Consider the following 12,784-nt stretch of genomic DNA (forward strand, 5'->3'; position numbering starts at 1 on the left):
TGTAAATATAATGCAGGAGTATCGTCAAGATGCATGGTCTAAAGATAGAATATTACTGGACATAGTAACATAGACTGTTACGTGATGGTGAGGCTCCAAAATGGTCTTAATATACTCTCAACTTCTGTGTACATGGTTTGGTAATTCTACATTCTTCAGTTTTCGATACTTTGGTAATAAATGTCCTACATAGCACCTAACAATAGTGTTGTACGTGTAAATTAATATACCATATATAAATAATGGCAATCAATTAGAAGCATATTATAATACAAACATTCACTGTGCATGATACATGTTTTTGAAATTTAACAACACAACAAATGTACTAACAGATATATGAACAGATAAACAGTGAGAATGGGTGTTTTTTATTAACTAAAACTTTGAGTCTTGTAGCAATGAATAAGCACACTTATGTGTTGAATTATGTTATTCCTCCTAAGCTGAAAATGAAGAATAAAATTATAATATATAGAAAATCCTTTAGTACTTCATAAAAAAGAATATGTACATATCTTGTAAAAAATTCAGAATGAGGTGATTTGGGCCTTCCCAGGGACAGAATTATTGAGATCATTCAAGGTCATGTTCTTCAAAACTTTTATTAACATGCATCATAAAATAAAAATTTCAATCATAAAGATGTAGACCATAATAAATTAAATATTTTAAACATAAAATTACCAAGATCAATCCACATCAACACTAGTTATAGTGTCAAATGGCCAACAGCTGTGTTCAAAGTGTTATTGAAATATGACAAATGCAAGTATGGCAGCTACATTGCTGAAACTAGTTGCTGTCCTTCATCCTCTCACACAGCATCTATGCATAAATGAACCTGAAATGTGCAGCTACGTAGACACATTTCCTCTCATCTGATGTGTAAGATGACATTCACTGAGGAACTGGTCACCATACATTGTGGCAGCATCCTGGTCATTCTGTTGACACTCACAACATACAGTAGGACCATGTTAAACTATTATTCAACTAAATTCTGTACTCTTAAATTATTTCATAACAGCTACAGCACAACTGTTTGTGTGCTACCTTATGTAAAGAGCATTTATTTCGATAATATTTAATCTACTGAGCCTTTCAGAAAGATGCAATAATCTGTTTATAAAAAGTCTGATTTTGCAACTTAAACCTTTACTATAGTTGGATTTTGATAATCTGTGGCACAACTAAACATGCATGGAAAGAATATTTTTATGCCTACATCTAATGTGCTCAGGAAGAGGGAATTTAATAACTTTTGGTTTAAAAGTGTTTAATTTGTTATTACCTACACCTTTGCCATTGATATACTGAACATAAAATTCATATTAATAACTTTTCCAAACCAAATTATTTTGAATTACCTTAAATGATATTGTTACATGGTAGGCCCACAACATTTCATTCTATACCACTAACAATTATCTTTCAATACCTCTATTTCTGAAACACATCTGCTTATCAATAGGCTTCAGAATCACCCTGTGTATATGTGTGTCTGTAACTTCTGTTTATGTGTTTACATTTTTATAATGTACAAGGCCATCCAACTGGTGAAAGTATGGATTTTTTTTTCAATTAATGTATTCTCGTATGATAAACATTTATTACCCTACGTTCAATACGTTTAATATATTGTAGTACAAAAGATAAGAACTGAGTAATCAACTTGACAGAATTGTTGTTTATATAAGAATGACATTTAATACAGACAAAAGGATGAACTGAAATTATCATGATTGTTCAAAGAATGAGAACTTATGAGCTACATCTCATAATGATTCACTGGAAATGACTGGAAAAAAGCTTAGAAAGACAGTACTTAATATTAACTTATTGTCCAATCAGAGGTATAGTATTGTATATGAAATCCTATTTACAAGTATGTTTTTCAACTTATCATTTTTATACAACTCTAAACATAGATAATGTTATGTACATACATGCAGTTTTACTGTTCAAGCAGAATTTCAATCAAACATCAGAGTAAGTTGCCTAGTATATAACAATGATTCTCCAACTGCACTAATCATTCTTTAGAAGTTCATTTAGATTTCTGACTAAAACACAATGGTGGTGGCATAATCACAAAGATACATGGTACCCCCAAAGTTTAGTGTGCACCCCTATAAATAAAACTTTATCGTCTTTTTAAATTTAATGTGTTAAATTGAAATTTTAATACTTTTATAATCATTTTAAGCAGATACATTTTAAATTTTACATATTAGTACTAGCTAGTTTCCATTAATATGCCTTTATTCTAAGTTGCGTAGATAGTCTCATACTAAGTTGAACTTTAACTAAATACCTGACATCAAGGACTTATGTAACTTCTAAATAGTTCATGGCAATTTAATTTTTGTAATCCTAGCTCTATCACTGCCTATATGTAAAGATTATAAAAATACTACTATTAATAGTACATCGTAATGCACTCCTGTCATTTACACACATAAGATGAACATCATATTCACAAATTAAACTTTGCTTTATCCATACATTCCTGAAGCTAGAGAGTTGTCTCAGTACTCATTACTGAATTCACATTATGCTGATACGTTTGTTTGTGAAATTTCTTGCAAAGCTACACAAAGGCTATCTATGCTAGCCATCCCTAATTTTGAAGTGACATACTAAAGGGAAGGCAGCTAGTTAATACCACCTACTGCCAACTCTGGTCAGACCGAATAGTGAGATTTAACCATCACTCTTATAACAAACCAACAACCCTGAAATGTAGAGCATATTATTGTTGTAATTTTGCTGTGATAATGAAATGTGATGCATGGAACTGCAGATTTAATACATGGCATGCTAACCACTAGGCTGCACACAGCCCACATGTTGATAAAACTATACTGCTATAAAAATATCCCTAAATCTGAATGAAGAATTTTTACTGGTACTGGTTTTTCAAGGGTGATCATTATTTTAGAGAACAAATATTGTACCATCACTAGTATTAGGCTCTGTACCACGTTTAATGTTAAATGGGAAGAACAAGTTAATGATAAATCAACATATAAGTTTCAATGTCAAGCTAAAAAATTTTTACCTAACACAGACATATGACAGTAACTAAACATCAAAAGATAAAATAACTATTTGCAAAAGTAACAGATCAATGGCTACAGGTCTAACTATACAATTTTTTCCCCTTAAAACCTACTATTCAAATTACAAACAACAAACCTCTGGATTATTTTAAGCTTTTCATAATTAGTTTACTAATTATCCTCACCTTAATATATGTACTAACAAAAGTAACTTGTGTCCTTGTTCTCAAAATGCTAATATCACACAACATACATAGTCGCATATATAGCTTTAGAAGCCTAATAATCTGTAGAATCTTATTTTTAATTGTTCAACTTTAGTCTTGGCATGAATATAGTTTTTCTAATAGTTCAATGGATTAAGAGAGAAACAATTTCAACTAAAAACACGATTTTGTGGATAATTTATGTACATTCTTTCTATGAGCATACATATTGTTCCTCCATAAGAATGCTTTGTTACAAACACTGCAGTAATACTTCTTCCTGTACGATTTATGCAGATGTAAGCTCAGATGAGCATCCAAATCTTGTTTCCTTCCAAATGTTTTGTTACAAATGTGACAGTAGACTCTTTCTTTGGTTGTTCTTCTTCTGTTCAGTAAAGCTACACGTATGGTAAAATTTGGATTTGTCAATACTACATCTATATAAAGGGTTGCTTTACGGAGTAAAGTCTTAAAACACTCACAGTAAATCAAAAACAACAATCTATTCATCACAGATAACAAGACGCACACACAGATACACAAATATAAGCTTATACTACTTCTGAAACAAGTGTGATCCAACAGTACAAATCCAAATAAATATGTCAATAGTTTCTAATACCACCACACAATAAAATATTTAGAACTTGCACCATTGTGAAACAAGCTACTTGTTCAGGGCATTAAAACTGTAATTCTTGCTTCTTTTTGGTATAAACTTGTTAATAATGAACTATGAATAACTTTCACAGAAAGTTCAAGTAGAAACATAATACCAATAACAACCAACTCAAACTACTGTTGTATGGGCATAATTTGAGATTATAAGCTAGCTAATTTTCATGTCTTCATATTACACTCTTTCAAGATATATACACACATACACAATTGGACTTGTTGTGATGTCCCAAAAACATACTTTGATAGTAATTTTCTGATACTCCAAAACAAAATTTACCTCAAATTGTAAATTCATACAATGTATTAGGTCATGTTTTCTCAAAATAAATATAAAGAAGTTGAGTAGTGTTACATTAGTTGCATTTCTTAGCTATTACTGTTATATGTATAACATGATACATAATATTATAACACACAATGTTCAAGACTGTGATGTTTATATTGAGTTATACTGCTGTAGGAAATTCCAGAAGATAATTTAAAAAAATGTTTATTTGATAATACTATAAGGTTACTTTATTGCTACCTTTCCAACCATGCTCACCCCCCTCATATAAAAAACAAGGATGTTAAAAGTCTACCATATCTGTGGTTGAATTTAAGACCTTTAGCTCAAAAGCAGTATTCCAAGGTTGATGCTCTACAAACAGAACTGCTTGGGCTTACATCTAAAGTAGGAAACTCTCCACCTTGATCATTATAGTATTCTGGCACTCATTTTCATAGATGGCAGAACTGAGGGGGTTGAAGCACAAATGGAAGATAGAGACTTCTGTAAGACTATCATTATTTCAGTTTTGAATTGAATGGTCACAGCTGACACAAGAAATTCAAGTATATTCCACTACCTATGCTCATTCTTGAGCTAACGACACCTAATGTAACCCAACCAATTTATGCTTGCAATAAACATAATGTGGCAATTTTAAGCTGTCATTATAATCTTACACAGTCACAGTATATTGAACCATACCCAGCTAAGACATGGAATCAAGACAACAGAAAGTCTACCCTAAGTAGGGCTCACAATATTATACTTGTAGCAGTATATCAAATGTGTTACAAAAAAGATATGTTGATGTTTTGGAGAAATTATTTTGTAGCAAATGTTCCACAATTTTTCGTTTTCATATTTAGATTTCTTAATGAATATTTAACACGTAGCTAGCAATAAATATTGTCAGTGTTAGACAGCTATTTAGTACCAGTAACTTCTTCACTTAGTAACTTTGCCTTAAATAAAGTTACGAGGCAGATGCATAAATAACTATAAAGATTTATTTTCATTTTTGTTAGAGTGCTTTTTCAATTTTTAAGAGCACTTTGTTTCAGAATTTCTGAACAACAACGACAGAAATAAATGACTTAACAGCTCAAATTCACTGTCTACAAGTCACTTCAAGCCCTCAAAAGTCTGATTTGTGGCAGGCATTATGATTAGATATTGCAAGAGCAATGAAAACTGTACTTATGGAATGACAAGCTCAGACTTGGTCCTTGGCTTTATGGTCATCATCTGAAGTGGCTTAGTGTGGAAAATATGCAGGGACCATAGCTCTAGTGTCACTGTGAGTTTTTTTGTTATTATTGACTTTTTACTTTTCTATCCTTCATCATCACTAATTTCTTCTTCCTGATTTTCCCTGGCTATAGTCCTTCTGGTGTTTGCAGAAGCAGCTGCCAGATTTTGCTTCTTATTATCATTCCACACTGCTGTTTTTTTTTCCTGTTGCCAATGTACAGGATCATCATTTTGGAGGAGGTGGGGATGATAGTGCATTATAACAATTTAGCTGTTTATTCCACTGTTGGTTTTAGCATACAAAATGTTACTGTGACATTCTATCACGAGTTAAAACATTCTACACAATAAGACCTGTTGTCTCATAAACAACTGACATAAATAACATTCCAATTAAAACTGCGTGTGTTGTAACTCAGGTTACCTGATGAGCTCAGTTATTGAGCAAAACACATTTGAAATACTAATATATATTTCCCTTTCTGGAAACTTATACTGGGATAGTAAAGAATGATGTAATTTTAATTATTGTTGACAAGTGTGATGATTACAAAAGGTCTTTACAGTGCTGCCCTATCTTTTTAAGACAGGAACCACATGAGACAGCAACAGTTGTCACTTTCAATCTTGATGATTGCATGCAAGATTGGAGGCAACAAAGCTAAAATTGTACCTAGAAATCATCATCCAGAATATACTTTTTGGAGGTTTGAAAGGGAATGGTGACTAACATGTGGGTCTATAACAGCCACCTGCAAATGCTTGATAGTTTAAGTTGTATTTTCAAGCACCTGGTAAATGATCCTTAATAAGTATCCACCAATCATAATAATGCAATCTCTTTTCTTCTTTTTCTAGTTGACTATGTTTGGGTATTTTTTACTGGATGTGTTCTTCCTGACAGAAATTTCTAATCTGCTTAACAGTTTGTAGTTGTTCAAAATTTTACTTTTGCAACTGTCCTTAGTAAACAGGTTCAAGGCATGAGTTAGACAACCATAGACGATGAAGAGACAATATTTTTTCTTTAAATGTTTCCCATGCAGCTTTTAAATTATCTTCCTGATTCATGGCATCATTGAAGACTTTAGCCATAAACTTAACATAGAAAGTTTCAGTTTATGATTGGATGATTTTGATACAAAAAAAAACCAAACACTGGTTCACGAGTTGTGCAACCAAACTGATTTAGAGGTTTTCCTTCACATTAGTCCATCTAACCAACATCAGTGTCAAAGAATCTGCTTGAACTATCTTCTCAACAACACTTTACACCAATATGTACTCATCAACCAAAGGAAAATTTAAGAAAGGAAATACAAATTGTGTCTTCAGTGCAAATAAGAGGTGTGCAACTTGAATATAAAGGTCTTGCAACACATTTTTCAAGTTCTTTCTGTTCTTAGATGAAGAAAGTCTGTTGAAGTCCTGTGCCTGTGTTGGATAACTGGGTCGAAATACAATGTTCCTCTTCCTGCATTAAATAAGAAGGAAAACAAATTTCTAATCAGTTGTTGGTAGTTAATTGATGAACAGCTTTTATTACCATTCAGTCAGGCTTACACTTTTATATATAAACAGGAGTATACATGTATTATACTATACTGTTGTTATGCCACATTAATTTCATACATCAATGAGAAAAAACACTTTACATTTACAACAATAGGAGAAAAAAGGAAGTTAAAATACCAGTTGTAGTTTATATGAAGTAAAACTAAATGCCTACATCCACATATAGTAAGACAAATTAATTATAGGAAACGTTGACACTTCTAATGAAATAACACAGTAATATTGATATGAATTTTAAACAGGTCTTTAAAATGTACACATGTCCACATTCATTTTCAAACCTGTCCATTCACAGGTGCAGGAGATATAGTTAAGTCAAACTGTAAATTAGTATCCATTTTGAAACACTAAAAGTACATTAATAGAAAGTTAAGCAATTCATACTACCCACAGGGAAAATGCATGTTCTAAATTTGGCTTTCATGTGAGTATATCCCTACCTTCATTAAAATTACATACTCATGGAGTTAAAATATTTTAAAATATTGAACGGAAAATGTTACCCATCCCTGTTACTTAAGGTTGGTTTTGGATATATTCCTTTGATATATGAGCACCCACACATAACAAGGAGAATCTAAGTTAGGTCACACACATCTAAATAAATTAGACTAATTGCCTATTTAGGCTGTATCTAATAAAATATTATAGATAAGATATTTGCCTCAATAGTTAATGAGCGTCTCCATGTGTTGACTTAACACTTTCAAAGTCTTCATTGACTTTCCTGAATTTTCTTGGACATTTATTACATTTTGTAAAATATTTCTCACTCGAGTGGCACTGTTGGCATAAGTTTCATTACAAAATGTGCACTCACATCTTTAAGAATTAATGCCATTGCCAGATTCTTCTTGATTGTTTGGACATTATTGCAATTTTTCACTCTTCCACAAAACACAATATAACAATCTAAGATCCTGAAAAACAAAAAACAAAAAATAACTTCACCTGAAACACACAAGAGACAATTGAATAGATTCACATACTGACTATAAATTGCTGTGTTAAAAAACCTGTCCATACTCAAGATAACTTTTAGTCTCCTTTATTTCTGAAATATTACAGCCAATCCACATAATGGAGGTGGGAAAACATATTTTACAGACCTTTCTGGTATAACTCTTTTCACAATTCATAGTTTACACACTCTTTTTGTTTGAAGTTTCAAACATACATGTGAAACACATGAGGTGAGCTACAAATTTCTGAAGTGCAAAACAGATCAGGATCTACTTTTAAGGAAATTCTACCAGAATGATAACTGAGGAAGGATCTACAGAGAATCTATGTCCCCAGAAGAGTATAGGGACAAAGACTTAGTGGAGTAAAGGCATCACAGAGTTAAGATAAACAAATGTTTTGAATATACTTTTGTTTCACAAAAAAAGTGGTTATTGATACTAATTATTATGTGAAAATTTTAGAATGATGAAACTTTAAAAAAGTTACTGTGGGTTTAAAAGAAATTGATATTATTTTAAATTTTTAGTAGTACTTTGAACTATGTATTAATAACTATAAATAAAATAATTTATTATTAAAATTTAGAAGGTCACTTTATTTAAACAGCATGAAACAGCTACAGGTTGTTAAAAGTTTAGAATGATTGCGACACACACTAGACCAATAATAAATTCTAGAAACTCGTATATATAAAAATAAGGTCTAAATAATGAAAGGAAAGTAGCCACATATTACAAAAAAGAAATACCATATAACCTGAGTATAAGGCAATCACTTTACACTTTCAGTTACTGGCTCATAACACAGCAACAAAAAAAAACTGCAATATGAAGTTACAATAAAACACACTAAAGGTGATTTGTATTGTACAATAAAATATTTTTATCCATAACTGAAGGATCTTCTGTAGTCTGTATAGTAACAAGACTATTTCAATCATAATTAGAAATTCAGTTTGTGTTGTTGCATAACTTGACTTTCTTTCTTGAAATCATGGAAATATTGAAAGTTTTAATATCTATAAACAAATTGTTATACAAGTCTTAAGCACACTGAAGTTAACTATTGTTAGATCAAACTCTTTCTTCTAAACTAAAAGAAAATAGTTGAAACTTTTTTAAATTCATGATCAACACATCCACTTCAATAGACAAACTATTATGCAGAAGTTATTTTTTCTACAATGATGCTTAAGAACATACATTTAATTCTAAGTTTCTGAAGTTGTTAACTTGCACTTCTAATAATTTACCCACTTAACATATCTTAAAAAACAACTAATAATAAATGAATCACAAGATTAAATTTTTCTTTCCTGAAAAATTAGTAAGTTTAAAATTAAAAGCTTAATTTATACCTCTAGTTATAATCCTCATTTTTTAACACATTATTATACAAAAGCAATCAAAACTGATTAAAAGGCTCTTTACAGACTAGCCTGAAAAACGTTTTTCCACACTAGGTATGTTATACATCCTTGCTAATCAAAGATATCAAATTTCTCGTTGATATTATTACTAAAATACATTACCAAAAACAAAAAATGAGAAAATTTGCTGTTTGTTCATGATTTTCAACCTAAGACCTACAGAACTCTAGAGGTTCATGAGCATTCTAAAAGAACATTTGTAATGGTAAAGATTGAATTTTCTTGCTACAGTTTAATAACAAAAATTATACTATGTTTCAATACAATAAATTACAATGTTTTATTTTAAAATTCCACTAGCATACACACTTATGTCTCAGCCATTTTTAAAGACTTAAGAATCAGCTTTCTCAGATTATAAATGTATTGGGTTTTGCAACATTGCCTTTGTTTCGTGAAAAGGTTAGAAATATTGCTGCATGTGTAGTTTATGTAAATAACTATGTGGCAATAATCAAGAAATTCATACAGAAAATTCACCAAAAATAATTTCCAAGACATTAAAAACAGTCTTTCTCATTGTTTTAAGTACTTTTATATTGTACAGAAGAAAGGTATTTCAATAGTAATATAGTTTTATTATACTATGTTAAAAAGGTACACAAAATCCACATTTAAAATAAATTAGTTGGATTTTAAATATTATACATTCTGAACTTGATTGGGTGTACTTTCTCTACAATGTTTGATTTTACTTTACTGAAGTTTTAAATGATTCCACTTTCTTAATAGTGTTTTTAGCTTCACGTTCAATAAACTTATATTCATACATTATCCTACATTTTAAGTTTCTTGTCATTCCAACACGAAACACAACATTAACCACCACTTTCTTCATTCAGATTGTTGTGATTCAGGTAGCTTTCTCCCAGTTTCCAGCTATTGTAAGACAAGATACTATAAGAGAGACCTGTTAATTAATTATTTAACATCCTCATTAATCAATTAGTACAGTGTTCCTCAAACCATGGTATCTTCAACCAATTAAACAATAAAAGTTAGTAGTGCATGCTGCCAACCTGTTGCATTCCTTCTAGCCAGCAGTTCAAAATTAGCAACAGTGGCAGATAGCCTTAGTAGTTTTTCCAAATCACAAAGCAAACTAGTTTGGTTGCAGTATTTCTATTACTTGGATAGTTAGAATAATCAATAATAATTTTAACCAGAACCATAATTTTTAATTAACTGATTATTTTAGTGACAATCAATTTAATCATAATTTTAATTAAATGATTGCTGGAATAATCAAAAACACTAATTTTGATTAGCTATTTTCATGACTATCAATACAATTAGATTTCAATTAATCAATTTTTGGAATAATCAAAAACAGTTATAATTGGAAATATTAATTTTGGTTAATTAATTTAATTGCAATTTTGATTAACTGATGTAATTACTGATCATATGTTCCTGATTATATCAAATCACCAAGCTCTACTGATGTAAAGAGGTAAGATGTAAATGAAGCTTATGAAACAAGTTTAAACAAGCAGCATTTACAGAAATAACTGTTTTTTCAGAGACAATGAATCCAAAAAAAGCTTCCTATACTGAAAAACAAATTATTGTTAAATAATAAATACAAAGCTTTCAAAAATATAAAACTCTCATGAAATCAAGGATACTAAGATTAATAGAAATATGCATACAAAAATGTCAAGAAAGTCACTGATGTGGCTACAGCTGGGCAATTAATGGTATTTGCTAACTGAATAATTAATTAATTATTTGATAGGTTCTTCCTTCCTTTTCTCATTTTGTGCTGCTCTCTATATGCAAACTTTTTTATAACACATGTCACAAACCTTCTGCACCCCCCCTCCCCAATTGGAATCAAAGATTCCAACATGTCTCTCATGCATTATCTCTCCACCAATAGGATAGCACTACTATCACATGACTCCCTCTATGTCCCACTACTGAACCATCACTTCGAAGTTCGGCAGATGACGTAAGCACTGGAAAATTGTGAGAAGGACGGGGGAAGAGGGAAGTATCTATTGGAAATACATTTTCAGTATAAGAAAATTATAACTTCCAATATAGTACTTCGCACGATTAGCTACAATCCCATATTGAAAAGGAGGAGTGACTGGTACAAGGGAAAAACAGATGTACCCTACACACACACAAAAGCATCTGACTCATTGAAGGGATTGCATATGAGCCCAGCCGAGGGATATGAAAGGAGTCATAGAAGACCACTTCCCTAAAAGCAATAAAACCTCACAAGCAAAAAGTTAAGGAGCAGACAGGGTGTTCCAAATGGCCAGTTCCATAGAACAAAGCCGGAGAACAGAAGGTTGGGCCCAACTGAGATGGATGTTGAAGAAAACACCCTGATGAACTAGGTACTTCTCCAATTTGATCAACCAGCCCACCCAAGCAGCCTCAACAAGTAGCTAAGGAGTATGACAAGCCAACTCCTATTTGGAAAGAGTGAGAAGAAGCCAGTCTTCCACGTAAAAGTGAAAGTGCAACCCCAGGGCATGAAGATGTAGAGAAAAGGTTTGCACCACCTGACAGAAAACATTTGGTATCGATGCTAGCCCAAATGGTAGGGCACGAATTTGGTATACCATCCCACAATGGTCAAACCAAAGACAAGGATGAGAACTCTCTGATATTGGAATATGCAAATAAGCATCGGAGACGTCCATCTTGGTCATCCAAAGACTCAGAGAAAAGTCCACCAAAGAGTAAGATAGGATTCCATGGTGAAGCAAGGGGTGTGAACATATCGACTGAGACGGAACAGGTCAATGACCAGCCTCCAGTCCCCAGTCTTTTTGGGAACTACAAACGGACGTGAGTAAAACCCCACGAACTTTGTGGAGCAGGTTCTATAGCCTGTTGTGTGAGGGAGGTCTTACTCTGCCTCAGATAGATGCTGACATGACAAAGGATCCTGATGAGGAGGAAAGGAAACAGGCATGTGGGACAAGGGAGAAAAGGTATAAAAATTCCTCTGACAAACCTCAATGAAAGCAAACATCAGAGATGAAAGGGCTTCACCGATGAACAAAGGTCACCAGATGAGCTCCCACCAGGTAGTCACCGGAACTGCTGTTGGCTTACCATGCGTCATCATGAAAAACAATAAACAGTGGCACTGCAGGAAGGAGTAACAGGTAAGGGCTGGGAAGGGGAGAGTCAGGAATCAGGAATCAGTGCCACACCTGGCTCCAACTGGAAAAAACAAGCCACCAGATGAGATAGGGTGGCTTGTTGTTGCACCGAATCCACCCTCAACTCCAAAGATTTCAGGATCGTGTCACACACAAAACGTCTCTAAAACACGGCCATATGAAGGTCCTGTAGATAAGGAGCTAGG

General features: G+C 32.4%; 1 long non-coding RNA gene across 6 annotated transcripts in view; it reads right to left on the reverse strand.

Moving 5' to 3' along the window:
* Positions 1-589: 589 nt before the first annotated feature.
* Positions 590-12,784, reverse strand: part of LOC106464382 — a 16,127-nt gene continuing 3,932 nt past the window's right edge. For 2 of the 6 annotated variants that reach the window (XR_002611728.1, XR_002611730.1), the window contains exons 3-5: positions 10,228-10,326; positions 7,873-7,972; positions 590-6,951 (exon numbers count right to left, since the gene is read on the reverse strand). This is a non-coding gene — a long non-coding RNA (uncharacterized LOC106464382). Of the gene's footprint in view, positions 6,952-7,872; positions 7,973-10,217; positions 10,327-12,784 lie in introns of all 6 variants that reach the window. The other 4 variants (XR_001291129.2, XR_002611731.1, XR_002611732.1 and 1 more) reach the window with 3 other exon arrangements.

This window comes from Limulus polyphemus, unplaced genomic scaffold, assembly GCF_000517525.1.
Source record: "Limulus polyphemus unplaced genomic scaffold, Limulus_polyphemus-2.1.2 Scaffold1635, whole genome shotgun sequence".
In the NCBI taxonomy this organism is placed as follows: Eukaryota; Metazoa; Arthropoda; class Merostomata; order Xiphosura; family Limulidae; genus Limulus; species Limulus polyphemus.